The following is a 23,865-nucleotide window of genomic DNA, read 5'->3' as shown; positions in this document are numbered from 1 at the left end:
CTTCTGCCGCCTTCCCACCATCCGCAGCTGCTTCCCGCCATCGGACGCCATCTTCAGGACGCCGCGCGGGAAGAAGATGGGCGTGGACGTCAAAACCGCGCGAGATCCGAAGCTCCGCCCCACGCACCGACGCTGCGCAAGGTCCTGGAAGGGAGAGAGAGCGACGCTGACGTCATCAGGACGCGACGCCAGGTCCTCGTCCATAGCAGCAGCAGCGGAGCCGCGGCCTACAGAAGAGGATCGTCGGAAGGTAGGCCACGCGTAACTAGGGGGGGAGGAAGATGACGGACACAGAGGCGCCCACTACCACCAACGCAGCTGCAGCAGCGGTGATGCCCTTTTCCTTGCCCTACATCCCTGGAGCGGCCTGGCTGCCCAAATACTCAGGAGAGCCCCATGCCCTAACTGACTTCAAGGAAAGGCTATACAGTTTGTTCCACGTTTACCCCCTGACAGAGGAACAGAAGGTCAGCATATTAACAGGGCAGTTAACTGGCGCAGCCCAGCGGGAGGTAAAATCATGGCCCACTGAGGAGAAAAGGACTGTGAAGGGTATTCTGGCCCGGCTGCGGGGTACCTTTGACACACGTACTTCCGCTGAGATTAAAATGAGGTTCTATGGATGTAAGCAGCGGGCACAGGACAGCATCAGAGACTATGCCCTAAATCTGCAGGAAGCCTTGAGGGCTATTCAACAAACTGACCCTGGCAGTGTGCAGGAAACGGATAAGCTGCTAACAGAACAATTCATAGAAGGTCTGCTGTCTAGCGCCCACAGGGCCCAACTGCGCCTCATGTTCTTTCAGAACCCCGACCTGACCTTTGCCCAATTTAAGGACAGGGCCATAAGGGTGCTCCGTGAATCTGCAACCAGTAGCGCTATAAACCCCCGGCGCCCTGCTATCACTTACCACCAGGAGGCGGCGCCCTCCTCTATGGACTCCGTGGAGGCTGATGCACAGGCCCTGAACCAAGCCCCGTCGAAAGATCTGCACCACCAAGTCCAGGAGCTGACCAGGAGCGTCGCGGCGTTGACCAGGACCGTCCAGGCGTTGCAAGTGGACCCGTCAAGACCCATCGAGCTGGCTTCAAGTCCGGAGAATGTCCCATGGCGTCGACAGAGGAGGATCCCGTCGTTCCGAGGGAGGCCCACAGACCGCTACGCAGAGGATGGACAGCCCATTTGCCGTCGATGCAACCAGCCCGGACACATTTCCAGGTACTGTAATTTAAACGGGTCTACCTGGGGCAGAGGGCCAACCCCCAGGCATAAGATCACCAGGCCCTTACAATTGGCGTAATAAGTACGTTGGGGCGCGCACGGTTTTACCCGTGGTGCTGGACGGTATCCCCATGAGCGCCTTGCTGGATACTGGGTCACAAGTAACCACTATCCCTTATGTACTTTTTAAGCAGTATTGGACTGATGCTGATATCACACGGTATCCAGACGGTAACTTGAGCATCATCGCCAGTAATGGCTTACCCGTGCCGCAGATGGGGTTCAAGGAGATGACCATTAAGATTGGTAAAGTTGAACTACCGGCACAGGGAGTGATTATTGTGGACATTGACCGTCATGAAAGTCACCCTAAAATAACTGTGGGTACTAACGTGATTGAAAATTGTCTTTCAGAGGTAATTGTAATCTTACAACAGGTGGCGGTGAATGCTAGTTCCAGCCAACAGAGAATCCTCAACAAGGAGATAAAGGCCCTGATGAGACGGCAGCAGGTAGAACTGTCTGGTGGTGAGATCGGTAGCGTAAGACTGAGTGACCCATTCCCCATTTCCATGCCTCCCAAAAGTGAAATGATGATCTGGTGTCGGACTGCAATCGGGTTGAGAGGTAGAGACTACCAAGACATGGTAGAACCCGTGTACTCAGACAGCAGGCCCACCATTTTGACAGCCCGGGGGGTGGTTGATGTCCGTCATGGGAGGGTGCCCGTCCGCATCCTCAACATTGGGGAGAGGGAGGTACACTTACCCAGGTACGCTACACTTGCCAAGCTGTTTGTGGTCGAACACAAAGCTATCAGGGCCGTGGAACCTTTGCCTCCATCTCCACAGGCGGAGAGTAATGGCTCCCAGAAACAAAAGGAGGACTGGTGCCAGAAACTCCACGTGGGTGCTGACTCCACTCCCCTGCACCAAAAACAAGGAGTCTACTGGGTGGTACAGGAGTACGAGAGAGTCTTTAGTAAGCACCCGCTAGACTTCGGCAGAGTAGAGGGGATAGAACACCACATCCCCACAGGGAGCCACCCACCGATAAAAGAGAGGCACAGACCTGTACCCCCTGCACATTATCAGAACACAAGGGGCATGCTAAGAGAGATGAAAGAAGCTGGGGTTATTAGAGACAGCTGTAGCCCCTGGGCAGCCCCCTTGGTTCTGGTCAAAAAGAAAGACGGCACCATGAGAATGTGCGTCGACTATAGACAAATCAACCGTATCACTCACAAAGACGCATATCCGCTGCCTAGAATAGAGGAGTCTTTAGCCGCACTAAAATCAGCTAACTTCTTTTCTACTTTGGACCTTACTAGCGGGTACTGGCAGGTTCCTGTGGCAGAGGCTGACAAGGAGAAGACCGCCTTCACCACCCCGATGGGACTGAGCGAATTCAACTGCATGCCTTTCGGGCTCTGCAACGCACCAGGGACCTTCCAGCGGCTGATGGAATGCTGTCTAGGGCACCGAAACTTCGAGACGGTCCTCCTTTACCTGGACGACGTGATCGTCTATTCGAAGACCTACGAGGACCATCTGAAGCACCTGGCCGAGGTGTTCGAAGCCCTGGCAGGCTATGGCCTGAAGGTGAAACCATCGAAGTGTCACCTGCTGAAACCAAAGGTCCAGTACCTAGGGCACGTGGTAAGCGCGGAAGGAGTGGCCCCCGACCCTGACAAGGTCACGGCAATCAAGAGCTGGCCAAGCCCCTCGAACATCAAAGAGGTGAGACAGTTTCTCGGGTTGGTAGGCTACTACCGAAGATTCATCCCCGGGTTCACCAAGATGGCAGCTCCTATGCAGGACCTCCTGATCGGACAGTCTAAGTCCAGGAGGCAAAAGCCGCCCTTCAAGTGGGATAAACCGGAAGAGGAGTCCTTCCGCCAGCTAAAGATGGCCCTCACAGGGGATGAGATCCTGGCCTACCCTGATTATGGCCAGCCTTTCATTCTCCACACAGATGCCAGTAATGTGGGACTGGGAGCCGTATTGTCCCAAAACCAACAGGGCAGATAACAGGTGATCGCATACGCCAGCCGGAAGCTGAGGCCCACCGAAAGAAACCCGGAGAATTACAGCTCCTTCAAGCTAGAATTCTTGGCGGTGGTGTGGGCCGTGACGGAATGCTTCAAGCATTACCTGGCCTCCGCAAAGTTCACCGTGTACACGGACAACAACCCGTTGACACACCTGGACAATGCAAGACTGGGTGCCCTGGAACAGCGGTGGATGGCCCGTCTCTCCAACTATGACTTCGTGATCAAGTACCGGGCAGGCAAAACCAACGCCAACGCGGACGCCGTATCAAGGATGCCTCACTTACCTGAAGGTGACGAAGACCCAGAAGAGCTGGAGGAGGTAGAACTCCCCGCGTTTCACCGGTATGGAGCCGCTCAACACTCTCACCGCGTGAAGGAGGAGGATCTAACAACTGTGATGATGAATCCCCTACCTCACCACAGCTGGGCCGAGACCCAAGATAGTGACCCTGCAGTCCGCCTGGTGAAAGATCTGCTGACCCGGGAAGACGCCCGCTTAGATCCAGATGCCCCAGAGGAAGCCAAGCAGCTTTGGAAGGAGAAGAGCAAGCTGTTCCTCTACGAAGGCAAGTTGTGCAGAAGGATTGTCAACCACCGGACGCACGAGCTGACCTGGCAAGTCGTGGTCCCAAGGAGGGATGCAGCTATGGTCCTGGGGGCTTACCATGACAGAGCGGGACACTTCGGTTGGAAGAAACTGGAGTTCCTACTAAGAGGAAGATTCTTTTGGGTCGGCATGAGAGGAGCTGTAGAAAAATGGTGCAGAGACTGTGGCCCTTGTCACCTAAGGAGGAAGGACCGTGCCAGCCAGAAGACACCCTTGAGGCCCATCGTCACCACGCAGCCTCTTGAGCTGGTAGCTCTGGACCACGTCAAATTGGCTCCCAGCCGGTCAGGATACATCTATGCCCTGACAATCGTGGACCACTATTCCCGTTTTCTAGTGGTGGTCCCGGTAAAGGACTTGACAGCCCAAACAGCGGCCAGAGCCTTCCAGCAATATTTCTGCCATCCACACGGGTATCCGGAACAGGTCCTGACAGACCAGGGTCCAGCGTTCGAGGCTGAAATCTTCCAGGAGTTCTGCAACCTCTATGGCTGTAAGAAGATTCGTACAACGCCTTACCACCCCCAAACCAACGGGATGTGTGAGAAGATGAACAATATAGTCATTGATCTCCTGAAGACGTTGCCCCTGGAGGAACGCAGCCTGTGGCCAGAAAAACTGCCGGACCTGATAGACCTATACAACAATATCCCGGTGAATGCTACAAACTGCACCCCGGCTTACCTGATGCGAGCTAGACCAGGAAAGCTGCCCGTAGACCTGGAGATGGGAGTCCTAATACCTGAGGACACCTCCCCGGATGCGGACTGGGATACGGAAAGGCAACTGCAGTACAAGAAGGTACAGGAGAGTGTGGAGAAGAGCCTGGCCCAGGTGAGAGAGAAGCAAGAAAGACTCTTCAATCAACACGCCCCTGCTAGTCCCCTAGAACCTGGTGAGCAAGTCCTAAAGCGAAAAAGAAGGCTACATAAGTTGGACGACCAGTGGGAAAGGGAACCCTACACCGTACTGCAGTCTGACCACGACAACCCAAAGGTGTGCGTAATCACCAAGGACGGAGGAGAAACCACTAGTGTCGTCTCCAGAGACCATCTCAAAAGGTGCCCTGAGCAACTCCGTAGTGCAGAAGAGGATCAGAGTGACCTTGAACCCGCAGAGGACAAAGAAGAAATGATCAGCACCGTTCTCGGAGAGTTCCCTCAGTCCTGGACTCGCATAAATGATGCCATAGTGGTACCTGTCCTGCATTTCCTGCAACCGGCACAGCAACAACCAACACCAGAGCCGGAAGGTGAAGAGGAGCAAGCAGTTCCAGAGGCAGAAGAGCCTGTACCAGCAGCCCAGGAGAGTCAACCCTCTGCTGACAGTGAGCCTGCCATGCCTGCGGTAAGCCAAAGGACCCGCAGACAGCTGCCTGCCCTACCTGTACACCCAGCTGGTAGCTGCACCCCTAACGCTAGTGGGGAAAGCCAAGTCAGTCCACCACCAGACAGTGGGCTACGTAGGTCAACCAGGAGCACAAAGGGACAGATACCCGCTCGCTGGAGAATATAGAGTGTACTAAAATTGTAAATAACCCTGTTGCCAAATGTTGAATTGTTTGCAAAGTTACATGCATGTTTGGTAATACTCTGTTTCAGTTTCTTGCAGCTACCGTAAGGACTCACAGGTTATGGACTTTTTATAACCGGGACCTTGTATGGACTTCGTTCAGAGCCTAACCCAGGAATGAACTAAGACTGTGAAGGACTTGGGGTAGGACAGACCCCCACCTGGTTAAGGCTCCCCGTTGTGCTGGTGATATGGACACCCGGTCACAGGCCACACTGTGACCTTAAGAACTCAATTTGTGCGTCGTCTGTCTATTAATGTTTTATTGATATGCATATTGTCTTTGTTTACTGTTTAGTCCCGGAGTACTAAATTTCACTAGGGGGGAATGTGTCACCCTGGCCTGGATGCCACAAGTGTAATTAAAGCTGTGTCTGAGAGCAGGGGGGAGGTTCTCTAGTCAGGGGAACATTAGCATGCAATGCCTCCTGTCTCAGGCCAGTAGGGGGAGCAGGCTGCCCCTATAAAAGCTGGTGCTGGGGGCAGGGTTAGAGAGAACCCAGATGACCTGTCTCAGGACTGAGAGGTGTCTCAGCAGAGCAGGGACAGACAGTTGCACTGCACCTAAGAGGAAGTGTGGCAGGAGGAGAGCCACAAGCCAGAGACAAGAGGCGAAGCAAGCCTGTCTTGGCAGATAACAGACTTAATCTACCAGACTTTGGTGTCTGAGGCTGGAAGGATTCCACATCCCCCAGCAGAGAACCAGTCCGCAAGGGACTGTATATTCCTTGGCCTAAGAAGCCTGGAGGCCCTGCCACAACAGAAGGGACCAGTAAAGCCATACAAGGCTGGGAGCAGAAAGGAACCCACGTCGCAGGCCATACAGGCGAGAAAACACGGAAAGCTCGGAAACGTGGGCTGTTACCCTATCAGGAGGAGATAGCCAGAAGGAGTGCAGAAAGCACGGTAGGCCTACACCCTCACCCTGACCAGGGCCAATTTCCCCGTTGCTCTCAGACATCCAGGTCCCCTCCTAGCCGGGACTGTTTGTGGGTCAGTTTACCTGTTTAGTGAAGACCCTGAACTGCAACCTGTTGTCTGTGTGCTCCTTGCTCCTCCAGCACAATCAGCACTGGGACTCCCACTACCATCACTCCCAACATCCATTATACTGCCCTGGGGCCGCACTCTTCCCGTGGAGAGTCACACTACCCTAGCTGCACACCTCATCAGCCCCAGCGGTCTGCATGCAGCGGCGGTTCCTAATAACCGCAATCCACGGGTGGCGTAGTCGGACATTATCAGCAGAACATAGCAGACTACCATTGGCCTGACCACCCTGAGCCACAGAACCGGGTCGCCACTACTACCCCCATCGTCTCCCTATTGCACGGATCCGAGTGCCCCACGGCCCAGGGGGCGAGTCACATGTAATACACTGACTCACCAGTGACGTCTCTAGGTGAAGTCCTTCATCTCCGCTTTTCTTCTTCATCTGGCACAGACGGCCATCACTTCTTCCAGCCAGGAATCATCTCTGCAGAAAATAACACACAGTTATCAATAACTGATCTCTTCTAGGGAATATTCCCACTCCACCCCCCGACTTCTACGCTACACCAGTTGAAGAAAAAAAGCGAGATAGTGCCGCCCTGCACAGTAACAGGAGCCCGCTTTTGTCCTATCCCGTGGAAAACAATTTCCTAAAAAGTAAATTATATTACAGAAGTAATAATGTCTCTAATTGGACTCTAAAATAATAATGTTCCTCACTGGCCACCATAAACTAATAAAGTATGTTCCTCAATCTGGCACCAAACAGTAATTAAGTCCCTTGTTCAGCCTGGCACCCCCATATATCCATCCTGGCCCCCCCTTCCCTGCATATATCCATCCTGACACCCCCCATATATCCCTTCTGGCCCCCATATGTCCAGTGTGACCCCTCCATATATTTATCCTAGCCCACGTGTATCGAGCCTGCCCCCTCCCATATACCCATCCTAGTCCCCCATGTGGCCCTCCTGTTCCCCCCATATATCCATCCTGGCCTCCATGTGTCCAGCCTGCCCCCCCACATATCCATCCTGGCCTCCATGTTTCCAGCCTGCCCCCCATATATCTGTCCTGGCCTCCATGTGTCCAGCCTGCCCCCTCCCATATATCTGTCCTAAAGCCCCATGTGTCAAGCCTGCCCCCCCATATATCCATCCTGGCCTCCATGTGTCCAGCATGCCCCCCCTACATAGCCATCCTGGCCTCCATGTGTCCAGCCTGCCCCCCCCAATATATCCATCCTGGCCTCCATGTTTCCAGCCTGCCCCCCATATATCCATCCTGGCCTCCATGTGTCCAGCCTGCCCCCTCATATATCCATCCTGCCCTTCCCCCTGCATATATCCATCCTGACACCCCCCCATATATCCATACTGGCCCCCATATGTCCAGCGTGGCCCCTCCATATATTTATCCTAGCCCACGTGTATCGAGCCTGCCCCCCCACATACCTATCCTAGCCCCCCATGTGTCCAGCCTGCCCCGCCCCCCATATATCCGGCCCGCCATATATCCATCCCCCTCATATATCCATCCTGGCCTCCATGTGTCCAGCCTGCCCCACCATATAGCCATCCTGCCCACCCTTTCCCATGTGTCCAGCCAGGCTCCCCCTTATGTGTCCAGCCAGGCTCCCCCCCTTGTGTGTCCAGCCAGGGTTCCCCCTTGTGTGTCCAGCCAGGCTCTCACCCTTGTGTGTCCAGCCAGTGTTCCCCCTTGTGTGTCCAGCCAGGGTTCCCCCTTGTGTGTCCAGCCAGGGTTCCCTCTTGTGTGTCCAGTCAGGGCTTCCCCTTGTGTGTCCAGCCAAGGCTCCCCCTTGTGGGTCCAGCCAGGGTTCCCCCTTGTGTGTCCATCCAGCTCCCTCCTTTTGTGTCCAGCCAGGGCTCCCCCTTGTGTGTCCAGTCAGGGCTATCCCTTGTGTGTCCAGCCAGGGCTTCTCCTTGTGTGTCCAGCCAGGGCTCCCCCTTGTGTGTCCAGCCAGGGTTCCCCCTTGTGTGTCCAGCCAGGGCTCCCCCTTGTGTGTCCAGCAAGGCCCCCCTTGTGTGTCCATCCGGTCCCCCCCTTGTGTGTCCAGCCAGGGTCCCCCCTTGTGTGTCTAACCGGGCCCCCCCTTGTGTGTCCAGCCAGGGGCCCATCCCATTCTGCATCCACTCATATACACACAGACACACACACAGACACCTCTTACCTTCCTGCTCTCCCGTGCGGTGTCCTCCTTCTCCGGCGGCTGAGTTGCGCGCCTCCTTCACTGCAGGCGCATGACGATGACGTCATACGCCGGCCGGGGAAGGGAGACGCGCAGCTTCAGCTGCTTCACTGGGACGTGTGTCACGGCGGTTCAGGTAATGAACGCCGCGTGAGCGCGTCCCTGCATACACTGTGCCTGCGCTTTTAAAGGGCCCGTGCCCCTTAAAACCGCAGGTTTTTTATTTTTTCATTCTCTTCTCCCCCTCTCCTCTGCAGAAGGGTACCCCGCCAGCCCAGTCCCACCCTGTTGATGACTTATCCTAAAATCGGTCATTAATATATAAGTCCTGGACAGTCCCGTTAAGCTTGTTTTACCTAGTTATAAAAGCCCTTTAAGTCCTCATTATAAGGTAAGGTATGAATGGATCTAATTAAATTCTCCAAAGAGAACTATTTATACATTTTAGTCACTGTGAGCTTTCTACAAGATATTGCGGGCAGTATATAGCGAATATACGGACACAGAGCCATTCGCCGGCTCAGATTGCCAATAAGCACCTTGTAAATATGAATCATAGAATCATAGAATCATAGAATCATAGAATGGTAGAGTTGGAAGGGACCTCCTGGGTCATCTGGTCCAACCCCCTGCTCAAAGCAGGATTCACTAGATCATCTCAGACAGATGTCTGTCCAGCCTCTGTTTGAAGACGTCCATTGAAGGGGAACTCACCACCTCTCGTGGCAGCCTGTTCCACTCATTAATCACCCTAACTGTCAAAAAGTTTTTTCTAATATCTAATCTGTGTCTCCTCCCATTTAGTTTCATCCCATTGCTTCTAGTCTTTCCTTGTGCAAATGAGAATAAAGATGATCCTTCTACAATGTGACAGCCCTTGACATATTTGTAGACAGCTATTAAGTCTCCTCTCAGTCTTCTTTTTTGCAAGCTAAACATTCCCAAATCCTGCAACCGTTCCTCATAGGACATGGTTTGCAGACCAGTCACCATTCTGGTCGCTCTTCTCTGAACTTGCTCCAGTTTGTCTATGTCTTTTTTAAAATGTGGTGCCCAAAACTGTACACAGTATTCCAGATGAGGTCTGACCAAAGAGGAGTAAAGACCGATAATGACTTCACGTGATCTAGACTGTATGCTTCTGTTAATACATCCCAGAATTGTATTTGCCTTTTTTGCTGCTGCATCACACTGTTGACTCATGTTCAGTCTATGATCTATTAGTATACCTAAGTCTTTTTCACATGTACTGTTGCTTAGCTCTATTCCTCCCATTCTGTATATGCTTTTTTCATTTTTATTGCCCAGATGTAGTACTTTGCATTTTTCCCTGTTAAAAACCATTCTGTTGGTTGCTGCCCACTGCTCCAGTTTATTTAGGTCTTTTTGAATCCTCTCTCTCTCTTCTCTAGTATTAGCTATCCCTCCTAGCTTTGTGTCATCAGCAAATTTAATCAGTTTACCCTCAATTCCTTCATCTAAATCATTGATAAAGATGTTGAACAATACAGGTCCCAGGACGGAGCCCTGTGGTACCCCACTTGAGACATTCATCCACTTGAGACCTTGACATCATAGGTTACTTGGCTTAATATGAAATTGTCCCTCATGTGTACCGCATTGTGGGCAGGGACTATATGTACATCACTGCAGAATATGTTGGCAATAAAAAGTCAACAGAAATGAATATCATGCAGATCCTCACCAGGACTCCAGCAGTGTCACCATCCTGCCACCATACAGCTATAGAAGGACAATAAACCTGCAGGGTTCTCCCCTCAGTTATTTTTTCCTTTAATTTTATTATCTGCTTCTTACTCACAGTGAAAGAACAGTCATCAGATATTTTATTGTTCACTTTTTATTTTACAGTCTCAGCTCTGAAGAATAGAACGTCTTATGAATAAATGACAGCTCACTTATTACAGTGGTGGCCAAAAGTATTGGCACCCCTGCAATTCTATCAGATAATACTCAGTTTCTTCCTGAAAATGATTGCAATCACAAATTCTTTGGTATTATTATCTTCATTTAATTTGCTTGCAAGGAAAAAATACAAAAGAGAATGAAGCAAAAATCAAAACCTTGATCATTTCACACAAAACTCCAAAAATGGGCCAGACAAAAGTATTGGCACCCTCAGCCTAATACTTGGTTGCACAACCTTTAGCCAAAATAACTGCGAACAACCGCTTCCGGTAACCATCAATGAGTTTCTTACAATGCTCTGCTGGAATCGTAGACCATTCTTCTTTGGCAAACTGCTCCAGGTCCCTGATATTTGAAGGGTGCCTTCTCCAAACTGCCATTTTGTGATCTCTCCACAGGTGTTCTATGGGATTCAGGTCTGGACTCATTGCTGGCCACCTTAGAAGTCTCCAGTGCTTTCTCTAAAACCATTTTATAGTGCTTTTGGAAGTGTGTTTTGGGTCATTGTCCTGCTGGAAGACCCATGACCTCTAAGGGCGACCCAGCTTTCTCACACTGGGCCCTACATTATGCTGCAAAATTTGTTGGTAGTCTTCAGACTTCATAATGCCATGCACACGGTCAAGCAGTCCAGTGCCAGAGGCAGCAAAGCAACCCCAAAACATCAGGGAACCTCCGCCATGTTTGACTGTAGGGACCATGTTCTTTTCTTTGAATGCCTCTTTTTTTTTCCTGTACACTCTATGTTAATGGTTTTTCCCAAAAAGCTCGACTTTTGTCTCATCTGACCAGAGAACATTCTTCCAAAACATAGTAACATAGTTTGTAAACATAGTTAGTAAAAGCCGAATAAAGACTTGCGTCCATCAAGTTCGACCTGTTAGTTCTGTAATTGCTAAAGTTGATCCAGAGGAGGGCAAAAACCCCAAATGATTTGGCCAATCTTCACCTGAGGAAAAATTCCCTCCTGACTCTGAAACCAGCAGTCAGAATAAATCCCTGTATCAACTTACTATTTTATTTTATTTTTAAGTATATGCTGAAATCTGCCTGGTATCTAGAAATGCATCCAGTCCCCGCTTGAACTGGTGTAGTGAATCTGACATCACCGTCTCCTCACTCAGTGAATTCCATATTCTCACTGCTCTTACCGTAAAGAACCCCTTCCTATGCTGGTGCTGAAACCTTTTCTCTTCCAGTCTTAGTGAATGCCCTCTTGTTACCGTAATATCCCTCCTTTTGAACAAATCCCTGGCAAGGTCTCTATACTGTCCCCTAACATATTTGTACACATTTATTATGTCCCCCCTCAACCTTCTCTTTTCCAGGCTGAATAGTCCTAGTTTTGCCAACCTCTCTGGGTATTGCAGTCCCTCCATTCCCTTTATTAATTTTGTTGCCCTCCTTTGTACCTTTTCAAGCTCATTTATATCCTTTCTATATATTGGGGCCCATAACTGAGCACAGTATTCCAAGTGTGGTCTGACCAGTGCTTTGTACAGTGGAAGAACAATGTTCTCATCCTTTGCAGCTATACCTCTTCTGATACATCCCATTACCCTGTTTGCCCTTACAGCAGCGGCCTGACTTTGGGCACTCCAATTTAGTTTGCCATCAATCAAGATGCCCAAGTCCTTCTCCATCTCTGAATTCCCCAATGATTTCCCATTCAGTGAGTACTGGTGACTTCCATTTTTCCTTCCCATATGTATGACCTTACATTTCTCCTCGTTAAACCTCATTTGCCATTTAATGCTCCACCTACCCAGCTTATCCAAATCCCTCTGTAGGTCTGCACTGTCCTCTTTTGTATTAATTGTTTTACATAACTTTGTGTCATCTGCAAATATTGATATTTTACTATTTATCCCGTTGACTATGTCGTTAATAAAGATATTAAATAACATTGGGCCTAGTACAGACCCCTGTGGTACCCCACTAGTGACGCTTACCCAATCTGAGTATATTCCATTTATAACCACCCTCTGCCTTCTATCCCTTAGCCAGTTAGCTACCCACTTGCAGACATTTTCCCCCAGCCCCATCATTCTCATTTTGTATACCAACCTATTATGTGGCACGCTATCGAAAGCTTTTGAGAAGTCGAGATACACGACATCCACTGGTTCCCCCTGATCTACTCGAGAGCTAACCTCCTCGTAGAAGTCAATCAGGTTTGTTTGGCAGGAGCGATTCCTCATGAATCCATGTTGGTTCGGGATTAAAAGATTATTAGCATCAAGATGCTCCATAATTGCCTCTTTAATGAAGCTTTCAAAAATTTTGCCCACAACGGACGTCAGACTCACCGGCCGATAGTTTCCGGCGTCACTTTTCGCTCCCTTTTTGAATATTGGCACTACATTCGCCTGTCGCCAATCAAGTGGCACAGACCCAGTCTCAACAGAGTCCTTAAATATAAGATATAACGGTCTGTCTATCACATTACTTAGTTCCCTTAGTACCCGTGGGTGTATGCCATCAGGTCCTGGTGATTTGTTTATTTTAATGTTACTGAGGCGTTTCTGTACCCCAGCTTGGGTTAGATTTGTCATACTTAGTGGAGGATTAAGTTTGTCACTTCTCATTTCTCCTGTTAGTTCGATTTCCTTTGTGAAAGTTGTCGAAAAAAAATTATTTAATAGATTAGCTTTATCCTCATCTTTCTCTATGATTTTGCCTTCCTCACTTTTTATCGGTCCAATATTATCCGATTTAATCCTTTCACTATTTATATACGTAAAGAACAGTTTGGGATTTGATCTACTTTCCCTAGCAATACGTCTCTCTGTTTCCTCCTTCGCTATTTTTATTTGTTTTTTGCAGGTTCTCGTTTTTTCCTTGTAACACATTAGTGCCTCCTTACTGTTTTCCTGTTTTAATCTCTTGAATGCCTCTTTTTTGCTATTTAACGCCCCTTTTACGTTCTTGTTCAACCATATTGGTTTCCTCTTATTTCTGGCCCTTTTATTCCCATACGGTATATACCTCTCGCACTGAGTATTCAGAATTCTTTTGAAGGTTTCCCATTTACTATTCGTATTCCTTTGATTAAGAACTTTGTTCCAGTCAATAAGTTGAAGGCTTTCTTTCAGCTGATCAAACTTTGCCCTCCTAAAGTTTAATGTTTTTGTTGTTCCCTTATTGATAACCCTACTGAAGGGCATTTTGAAGTCGATAATATTATGGTCGCTATTACCTAGGTGCCCCCCTATCTGTACCTCAGTTATTCTATCAGGCCTATTAGTCAATATTAAGTCTAACACGGCCTTCCCTCTCGTTGGTTCCTGCACTAGTTGGGAGAGATAATTATCCTTAATATTTTTCAAGAACCTTTTTCCTTTCTGAGATCTACAGGTTTCTGTTTCCCAGTCAATATCCGGGTAGTTGAAATCCCCCATTACAATCACTTCATTATGTTTTGCTACTTTGTCTATTTGTCCTAATAGCAGTTTCTCATTCTCCTCTGTTATATTGGGTGGCTTATAGCAGACCCCCAGTAATATTTTATTATTATTTTTAGTTCCCTCTATCTCTACCCACATGGACTCGACCCCCTCTTCTCCCTCTCCTATATCTTCCCTTAGTCTGGGTTTTAGACATGACTTTACATATAAGCAGACTCCTCCGCCTTTCCCCTGTTTCCGGTCCCTTCTAAATAAACTATAATCTAATAAATTTACCGCCCAGTCGTAGCTATCGTCTAGCCAAGTCTCTGTTATACCTACGATGTCATACCTCTCCTCCCATATAAGCGCCCGCAGCTCATCCGCCTTATTGGTCAGGCTTCTTGCGTTGGTCAGCATGCAAGATAAAACTTTGTGGTTATTTAGCATCCTATTCTTCTCTAACGATCTAACTGTACTATCCCCACCCCCCTCTCCACCCTCATTATATTCACTTCTCCCCTTCCCCCTTGCTTGCCTCACATCCCACCTATTTCCTTGGTTTCCCCCCCCCGTCTCTAGTTTAAAAACTCCTCCAACCTATTAGCCATCTTCTTCCCCAGCACCGCTGCACCCTCCCCATTGAGGTGCAGCCCGTCCCTACGGTAGAGCCTGTAGCCGACCGCGAAGTCGGCCCAGTTCTCCATGAACCCAAACCCTTCTGCCTTGCACCAACTCTTTAGCCACTTATTCACCTCCCTAACCTCCTGTTGGCGCTCCTGTGTGGCTCGCGGGATTGGTAGTATTTCTGAGAAAACTACCTTGGAGGTCCTTGTCCTAAGCTTCCTACCTAGGTCCCTGAAATAATTTTTAAGGACCCTCCATCTACCACTCACTTTGTCATTGGTGCCGATGTGGACCATGACCACTGGGTCTTCGCCAGCCCCACCCAGTAACCTGTCAACCCGATCCGCGATGTGCCGGACTCGAGCGCCAGGGAGGCAGCACACCGTTCGGCGATCCCGGTCTTTGTGACAGATTGCCCTGTCTGTCCCCCTAATAATAGAGTCACCCACTACCAGAACCTGTCTTGCCTGCCCTACACTTCCCCCCTCCCCCTCATTACTGGAGCATACACTCCCCCGGCGGTCAGAGGATCTGTCGTGCTCCAATAATGCCGGTTCTGAACCAGCCTTCCTATACTTCTTCCCTCTATCCCTCCTTACTGTTATCCAGCTCCCTGCCTGTTCAGCCTGCACTTCCCCTCTATGCTCCACCCCCAGTATTGACCCATTGAGTGTCTGCTCGGTGAGCAGCAAACTCCGTTCTATGTTGTCGATGCTCCTCAGTACCGCTATCTGAGCACTTAGATCCAGAATTTGGGCTTCCAAGTGCACGATATGCTCACATCTCTCGCAGCAGTATGGATCCTCGAGCGGGTGCTCACGGAATGCATACATTGCGCAAGATGTACACTGCACGGCTCCGTCCAACATGGACGTCATTCTAAATATGGGGATACAGTCAGTATATATATACAAGTACAAAACACAATTATTTATATATAGGTGTATGGACGGGGATCAATTAGGGATGTGCAAGTGTATCAATTAGATATCGGCGGGGGATCAGTTAAGAATGGACGGGGGATCAATTAAGTATCAAGTATGGACGGGGGAATCAGCTAAGTAGGTCAGGTGGATTAATTAAGTAAAAAGTAAAGTAAAGAAAGAATGAAATACAGTCAGCAATTCAGTCCTAAGTCCTCCCTTCCAAACTCCCTGAATCCAAAGTCACTGAAAAACAAGTCACACACTTACTTTCGTTCGCACTTACGCTCCGGACACACGCAGCTCGTTCACACTCGCAAACTAAGAGATTTAAAGTGGTTTTTTTTTTTTTTTTTTCCTTTTCCAGCAATGTACCCTTCACCTCAATGCACTTCCAAAGGACTTTATGCCCAACCAGCTGCCCCGTATAAACCCTTAATTATGACCCCTTCCCCTTAATTAACCCCTTGTGAGTAAATCTACACCTCAGGATTTTAGTGCAATGTAGTTAACCCTTAAATACACAGGTAGTAAACTAAGAAACTAAAACTGTAGTGAGAAAATAGATTTTAAAAAGCCCAATAAATCTAAACAGGTAGAAAAGCACTCAGCAGATCACAATGCAGCACTCACTGCAATTCACACAGGTATTTTCTGCAGGATTCCCAATACCTCTTCACGCAATTCACACAGGTATTTTCTGCAGGATTCCCAATACCTCTTCACGCAATTCACACAGGTATTTTCTGCAGGATTCCCAATACCTCTTCACCTTCACCTCAATGCACTTCCAGTTTTAGGCTTTATCAGGTAAGTTTTGGCAAACTCCAGCCTGGCTTTTTTATGTCTCGGGGTAAGAAGTGGGGTCTTCCTGGGTATCCTACCATACAGTCCCTTTTCATTCAGACGCCGACGGATAGTACGGGTTGACACTGTTGTAGCCTCGGACTGCAGGGCAGCTTGAACTTGTTTGGATGTTAGTCGAGGTTCTTTATCCACCATCCGCACAATCTTGCGTTGAAATCTCTCGTCAATTTTTCTTTTCCGTCCACATGTAGGGAGGTTAGCCACAGTGCCATGGGCTTTAAACTTCTTGATGACACTGCGCACGGAAGACACAGGAACATTCAGGTCTTTGGAGACGGACTTGTAGCCTTCAGATTGCTCATGCTTCCTCACAATTTGGTTTCACAAGTCCGCAAACAGTTCTTTGGTCTTCTTTCTTTTCTCCATGCTCAATGTGGTACACACAAGGACACAGGACAGAAGTTGAGTCAACTTTAATCCATGTTAACTGGCTGCAAGTGTGATTTAGTTATTGCCAACACCTGTTAGGTGCCACAGGTGCTCTTTCAGCTGCTCATAAAACCCGGCCCTGTAATCCGGACTCATTAAATTCCTCTCAGCACTATGTGTGCTGGAGCCTGCTTCTCCGGATCCTACATCACCGAAGCATGGCACTTCGAGGACACATACCTCCCGTCTACGATCTGTCCGGCAGCAACCTTACATACACCCCCCCTCTGTCCAAAGCCGTAGGGCTTGGCACCTTCTGTCACCATACAATAAACCCTTGACAAGGCAGCGGCATTCCCATGTTGTTTCCCAGGCCTATGCTCTACCCGGAAACTAAAATCTTGTAGAGCCAGGAACCACCTAGTCACTCTGGCATTGTTTCCCTTCTTTTCTCGCATCCACCTCAATGGGGCATGGTCTGACACTAACCTGAACCTTCTGCCTAATAGGTAATACCTCAGAGTGTTTAACGCCCACTTAATGGCCAAACATTCTTTTTCTACAATGGAGTAGTCCTTCTCACAAGCGGAGAGCTTCAGACTGAGGTATTTTACAGGGTGTTCTTCTCCGTTAATCTCCTGGGACAAGACTGCTCCCAGCCCGACATCCGATGCATCCATCTGGACCACAAACTCCTTGGAGAAGCTGGGTGCCACCAAGACTGGTTGTTTACAGAGGACCAGTTTCAATTCCTGGCAGGTCACTTCTGCTTCCGGGGACCACTTGGCCATAGCTGACTTCATCCCTTTCAGAAGATCCATCAGTGGGGCTGCTATCAGGGCAAAGTTAGGGACAAATCTTCGATAGTAGCCCACAATGCCTAGAAACGCCATGACCTGCTTCTTCGAGAGGGGCTGTGGCCAGTTCAAGATCGCCTCGACCTTATTTATTTGTGGTTTTATTTCCCCTCTACCAACCACGTACCCTAGGTACTTGGCTTCGGGTTGATAGTAAAGCCCGCCTTCCTTAGGGCATCAAGTATGGCTTGAACTTTGTCCAGATGACTTTCCCAGTCCTGGCTAAATATGACGATGGCATCTAGGTAGGCCGCTGCATACTGTTTGTGGGGTGCTAAGATCCGGTCCATGGCTCTCTGGAAGGTGGCCGGAGCTCCCTTCAACCCAAACGGCATCCTGACGTATTGGCGTCGAGAAGGCTGTCTTCTCCTTAGCCTCTTTGGACAGGGGAATTTGCCAATATCCTTTGGTGAGGTCCAGAGTGGTGATGTACCGAGCGGGTCCTAGCCTTTCGATAAGCTCATCTACCCTAGGCATTGGGTAGGCGTCGAACTTTGAGACCTCGTTCAGCTTCCTATAGTCGTTGCAAAACCGCCATTCTCCATCTGGTTTCGGCACTAAGACTATAGGACTGGACCATCCACTTTTGGACTCTTCAATGACTCCCAGGTTTAGCATCCGCCTTACTTCTTTAGAGATCACCTCTCTGCGGGCTTCGGGGATCCGGTATGGTTTTAGATTGACGCGAACATGAGGCTCTGTGAGAACCTCATGCTCTATGACCTGAGTGAGTCCTGGCAACTCCGAAAACATGTCTTTATTTCGCTGTAACAACTCTTTGCACTGTTGCTTTTGGGCATGTGACAGTGACTCTGCCACCTTGACCTCTTTCACATCGGCCTCAGCCTCAGCCATTAAACAGGGAGCTTCCGCAGGCTCTCTATCTTGCCATGGCTTAATCAAGTTAACATGGTAAATTTGGTAGGGCTTCCTCTTCCCTGGTTGGTGGATCTTAAAGTTGACTTCCCCCACTTTCTCTACCACCTCATAGGGGTCCTGCCACTTGGCCATGAACTTGTCTCCACTGTGGGACTAGCACAAGCACTCGATCTCCTGGGTTGAACGATCTCACCCTGGCCGACCTATTATACACCCTGGACTGTGCCTCTTGTGCCTTAAGGAGGTGCTCCCTCACAATGGGCATCACATGGGCAATCCTCTCTTGCATCTGGGCAACGTGCTCCACCACTCTCCTATAGGGAGTGGTCTCAGCTTCCCAGGACTCTTTCTCCACCTCCAGGAGTCCTGAGGGTGTCGTCCATAGAGTGGTTCAAACGGGGAGAAACCTGTGGAAGCTTTGGGAACTTCCCTCATGGCGAACAACATATAGTCCCAGTCTCGGCCATCCTTTTCCACTGCTTTCCTCAACATTGCTTTCAAGGTTTTGTTAAACCTCTCTACCAGTCCGTCCGTCTGGGGAGAGTACACGGAGGTTCTCAGTTGTGCAATCTGCAGTGTCTTGCACAATTCCCTCATGACCTTCGACATAAATGGAGTTCCTTGGTCTGTTAGGATCTCGTTAGGCAACCCAGTTCTTGAAAACATGTGGACTAACTCCCGGGCTATACACCTGGTGGAGGAGTTTCGTAGTGGTACGGCCTCCAGATACCATGTAGCATAATCTAATACCACCAGGATATACTGATGCACTTGGGCGGACTTGACCAGAGGCCCCACTAGATCCATTGCTATGCGTTCGAATGGAACCTCGATGACTGGTAGTGGCACTAGGGGACTGCGGAAGTGGGCCACTGGGGAGGTTATCTGGCATGTGGGGCAGGAACGACAATAACTCTATATTTCTCTATAGCAACCTGGCCAGTAGAATCTTTGGAGGATCCTTTCTTGAATCTTGTCTGCGCCCAGGTGACCACCCAACACATGAGAATGAGCCATGTCTAACACCCTGCGTCTATAGGGCCCTGGCACCAGCAACTGTTCTATTACCTCACCCCTTGGCTTGGTTATTCTGTACAGCAAATCCCCATTCACAGCAAAATGAGGGAACCGAGTGTCAGCCCCCGGTTCCTGAGGCACCCCATTTAACACAGTAACATTTTCAAAGGCCCCTTTCAGAGCTAAATCCCTGAGTTGGGCAGTTCCAAAGTTTCCCTCGGACACCTAAAGCTCAGGGATATTGGACTCAGGGGATGCTACTTCAGCCTCATTGCCCACCAGCACACACATGGGAAACTCATCTACTATGTTCTGCGGGTAAGTTTCCTTAGGGGCGATCTGGCTGTCGTCCAAGCAACCAGGTGTCCCCGCTTTCCCCCACATTTCCCAGAATAATGCAAAGTAACGTCCAATTATTATGGGATGCAATAGGTCCTTAACGACCGCCACTTCATGAGATGTGGTGCCACAGTCTGTGTTTACATCCACCTGGGCCACAGGATAGTTCTTAGCGTCCCCATTGATACACCGGACACCCACCACCTTCCCAGAAACCAGCCGATGAGGGAGTGTGGCCCTTATCAGGGTCACCAAACTTCCTGAGACCAATAGTCCAGAGACTTGTGCCCCGTTAACTGACACTGAGCATGCCTGAGGGCCCTTGCCATGTTGACGAACTGCGCTGCAGGCGGGGTAGGCAAAATAAGAGCAACGCCGGCCCATGTTACAGTCCATTGGTTCAGAGGTTATGGGACACCGGGAGGCAATATGGCCAGGGGTATGACATCTCCAACACACTATATTATGGGGTGGGACCTTGGGCAGCAACTCAGACCCCTCCTGAACTCTAGGATGCCCCCCAGGTGTGGCGCTAGCTCCCTTCTTTTGGGTGTCCGCCACCTTTTGGGAACCCCAGTATTGAGAGGCTACGACCCCTTGTTTTCCCAACGGACTCTCAACCGCCTGGTATCTTTCCACCAACCCCACCAAGTCATCAGCATTATAGGGATCTCCCTGGGCAACCCAGGATTTTACCGACTTCGGGAGAGAGTGTATAAACCTGTCTATAACGACCTCTATCTCATATCATAGGACTATCTATCATCTATCTATTATCTATATGACGCGCCCCCTGGGCCATGGGGCACCCGGGACCGGACTTCAGGGCAATGCTGGGAGTAGTTGTGGCGACCTGGTCCCGTGGCTCAGGGTGGCCAGACCAATATTGTGGCAGTCTCTGTATCAGTATAATGCAATGTCCGACTACGCCACCCGTGGATTGCGGTCAATAAGAACCGCCGCTGCTGAGCAGACCTCTGAGGCTGATGTTGTGAGGGCAGCAGAGTGTAGTATAACTCCCCACGGGAGGAGTATAGCCTCAGGCTAGTGAGTGTGGATGATAGGAGTGATGGTACACGAGCGCAGCAGGAACGACTCAGAGGCTTTGCAGTGCAGTTCAGGGTCTTTACTGATGGTGATAAGGCAGACCCTCCCGGGAGTACTGGCTAGCATAAGAGGCCTGGTCAGTCTGTGAGAAAACTGGAGTTCCCCTGGCCAGGTGGAGTTGTAGGCCTCCCCGACTATCTGCACTCTTCCTGGCTACCTTGCTGTAAGCGAGTGGAAGTAGCCCACGTCCCTGAGTGTTCCGTGTGGTGCTCACCTGTATGGCTGGTGACTTGGGGCCTTCTGATAGCCCCCGCTCCTCGATTGCAGTGCTGGTCCCTTGCTCGTGACTGAGCCTCCGGGCTTCTATGGCCAGAGGACTTGAAATCCCCTGCCGGCGGGTTTCTGCTGCTGGGTATATATAAGTCCCCGCAACCTCGGACTCCTGTGTCCGGTTCTCAGAGTCTTCAGCCAGGACGAACTCCGCTTAGCTCAAGTCCCTGGTCTTCAGCTCCTGCTCCTACAGAGCTCCTCGCTGTTACTTTCCCTGTGTCTGGAACTAACTCCAGGCTCTGACTTCACTAACCCCGCCCCAGATCCAGTTTATATAGGGCAGGTTCCTCCCCTATCTGGTCTGGGACAGGAGGTGTTGCATGTTTAAGGGCTCCGAACCAGGAAACCTCCCACTTGCTCTCAGACATAATATTTCTATTACAGTGGTAACCAGACCCCTGGGGTGCAACATATCCATCTATCTATCTCATATCTATCTATCTATCAATCTCATATCTATCTATCTTCTCCACTTTTTATCTGGTCTCAGGTATGACTTTCATATTACCCACGACTGTTACTTGCCACAGGTGAGTTTTAACGAGCATCACATGCTTGAAGCAAAGTTGTTTTTCCACAATTTTGGAAAAGTGCCAACAATTTTGTCCGGCCCATTTTTGGAGTTTTGTGTGAAATTATGTCCAATTTGCCTTTTTTTCCCATTTTTTTGTGCTGTTTCAATACACACAAAGGAAATAAATATTATAACAAATGTATAACAAAACATGTGTAATTGTAATAATTTTCTGGGAGAAATACTTCACTTTCTGGAACAATCTCAAGGTTGCTAAACACTTCCGGCCATGACTGTGTGTATATATGGGCCCTCAATAAACCATCCCTCTCAACGAAAAGGCCACAGCAAGGGTCAGGACTCGGTGGCCTTCCCTCTCCGAATCTTAGGGAGAGACGGTTGTGCTTCCAGCATCCACCTAGGCTGCCACCCCAGTGGAACTAATAGCAGGGTAGCCAACTGTCCAGAAATTCTTGGACAGTCCATAAAAATAGGGCACTTTTTTCCCTGTCCGTAAAAAAAAATGTGATGCGTCCATAATCTTTCTGAAGCTGGAGAGACTTGTTCAGATGGAGGGAGATGTAGGGGCATCATATTGTGTATAGGGAGATGTAGGGGCATCATATTGTGTATAGGTATCATATTGTGTATCTGCATGTGTGGGGACATCATACGGTGTATATGGAGCTGTGAGCACATCATACTGTATTTAGGGAACAATGAGGGAATCATACTGTATACAAGGAGCTGTGGAAACATAATGCTGTGTAAAGGGTCTGTGGGGTCATCATCTAATATACAGTACAGACCAAAAGTTTGGACACACCTTCTCATTTAAAGATTTTTCTGTATTTTCATGACTATGAAAATTGTACATTCACACTGAAGGCATCAAAACTATGAATTAACACATGTGGAATTATATACTTAACAAAAAAAGTGTGAAACAACTGAAAATATGTCTTATATTCTAGGTTCTTCAAAGTAGCCACCTTTTGCTTTGATGACTGCTTTGCACACTCTTGGCATTCTCTTGATGAGCTTCAAGAGGTAGTCACCGGAAATGGTTTTCACTTCACAGGTGTGCCCTGTCAGGTTTAATAAGTGGGAGTTCTTGCCTTATAAATGGGGTTCGGATCATCAGCTGTGTTGTGCAGAAGTCTGGTGGATACACAGCTGATAGTCCTACTAAATAGACTGTTAGAATTTGTATTATGGCAAGAAAAAAGCAGCTAAGTAAAGAAAAATGAGTGGCCATCATTACTTTAAGAAATGAAGGTCAGTCAATGCAAAAAATTGGTAAAACTTTGAAAGTGTCCCCAAGTGCAGATGCAAAAACCATCAAGCGCTGCAAGAAACTGGCTCACATGAGGACTGCCCCAGGAAAGGAAGACCAAGAGTCACCTCTGCTTCTGAGGATAAGTTTATCCGAGTCACCAGCCTCAGAAATCGCAGGTTAACAGCAGCTCAGATTAGAGACCAGGTCAATGCCACACAGAGTTCTAGCAGCAGACACATCTCTTCAACAACTGTTAAGAGGAGACTTTGTGCAGCAGGCCTTCATGGTAAAATAGCTGCTAGGAAACCACTGCTAAGGACAGGCAACAAGCAGAAGAGACTTATTTGGGCTAAAGAACACAAGGAATGGACATTAGACCAGTGGAAATCTGTGCTTTGGTCTGATGAGTCTAAATTTGAGATCTTTGGTTCCAACCACCGTGTCTTTGTGCGATGCAGAAAAGGTGAACGGATGGACTCTACATGTCTGGTTCCCACCGAGAAGCATGGAGGAGGAGGTGTGATGGTGTGGGGGTGCTTTGCTGGTGACACTGTTGGGGATTTATTCAAAATTGAAGGCATACTGAACCAGCATGGCTACAACAGCATCTTGCAGCGGCATGCTATTCCATCCGGTTTGCGTTTAGTTGGACCATCATTTATTTTTCAATAGGACAATGACCCCAAACACACCTCCAGGCTGTGTAAGGGCTATTTGACCAAGAAGGAGAATGATGGGGTGCTACGCCAGATGACCTGGCCTCCACAGTCACCAGACCTGAACCCAATCGAGATGATTTGGGGTGAGCTGGACCGCAGAGTGAAGGCAAAAGGGCCAACAAGTGCT

Source organism: Phyllobates terribilis, unplaced genomic scaffold (assembly GCF_046119375.1).
Source record: "Phyllobates terribilis strain yellow unplaced genomic scaffold, ASM4611937v1 Scaffold_27__1_contigs__length_16484149, whole genome shotgun sequence".
Classification (NCBI taxonomy): domain Eukaryota; kingdom Metazoa; phylum Chordata; class Amphibia; order Anura; family Dendrobatidae; genus Phyllobates; species Phyllobates terribilis.
This window is presented reverse-complemented; position numbering follows the sequence as displayed.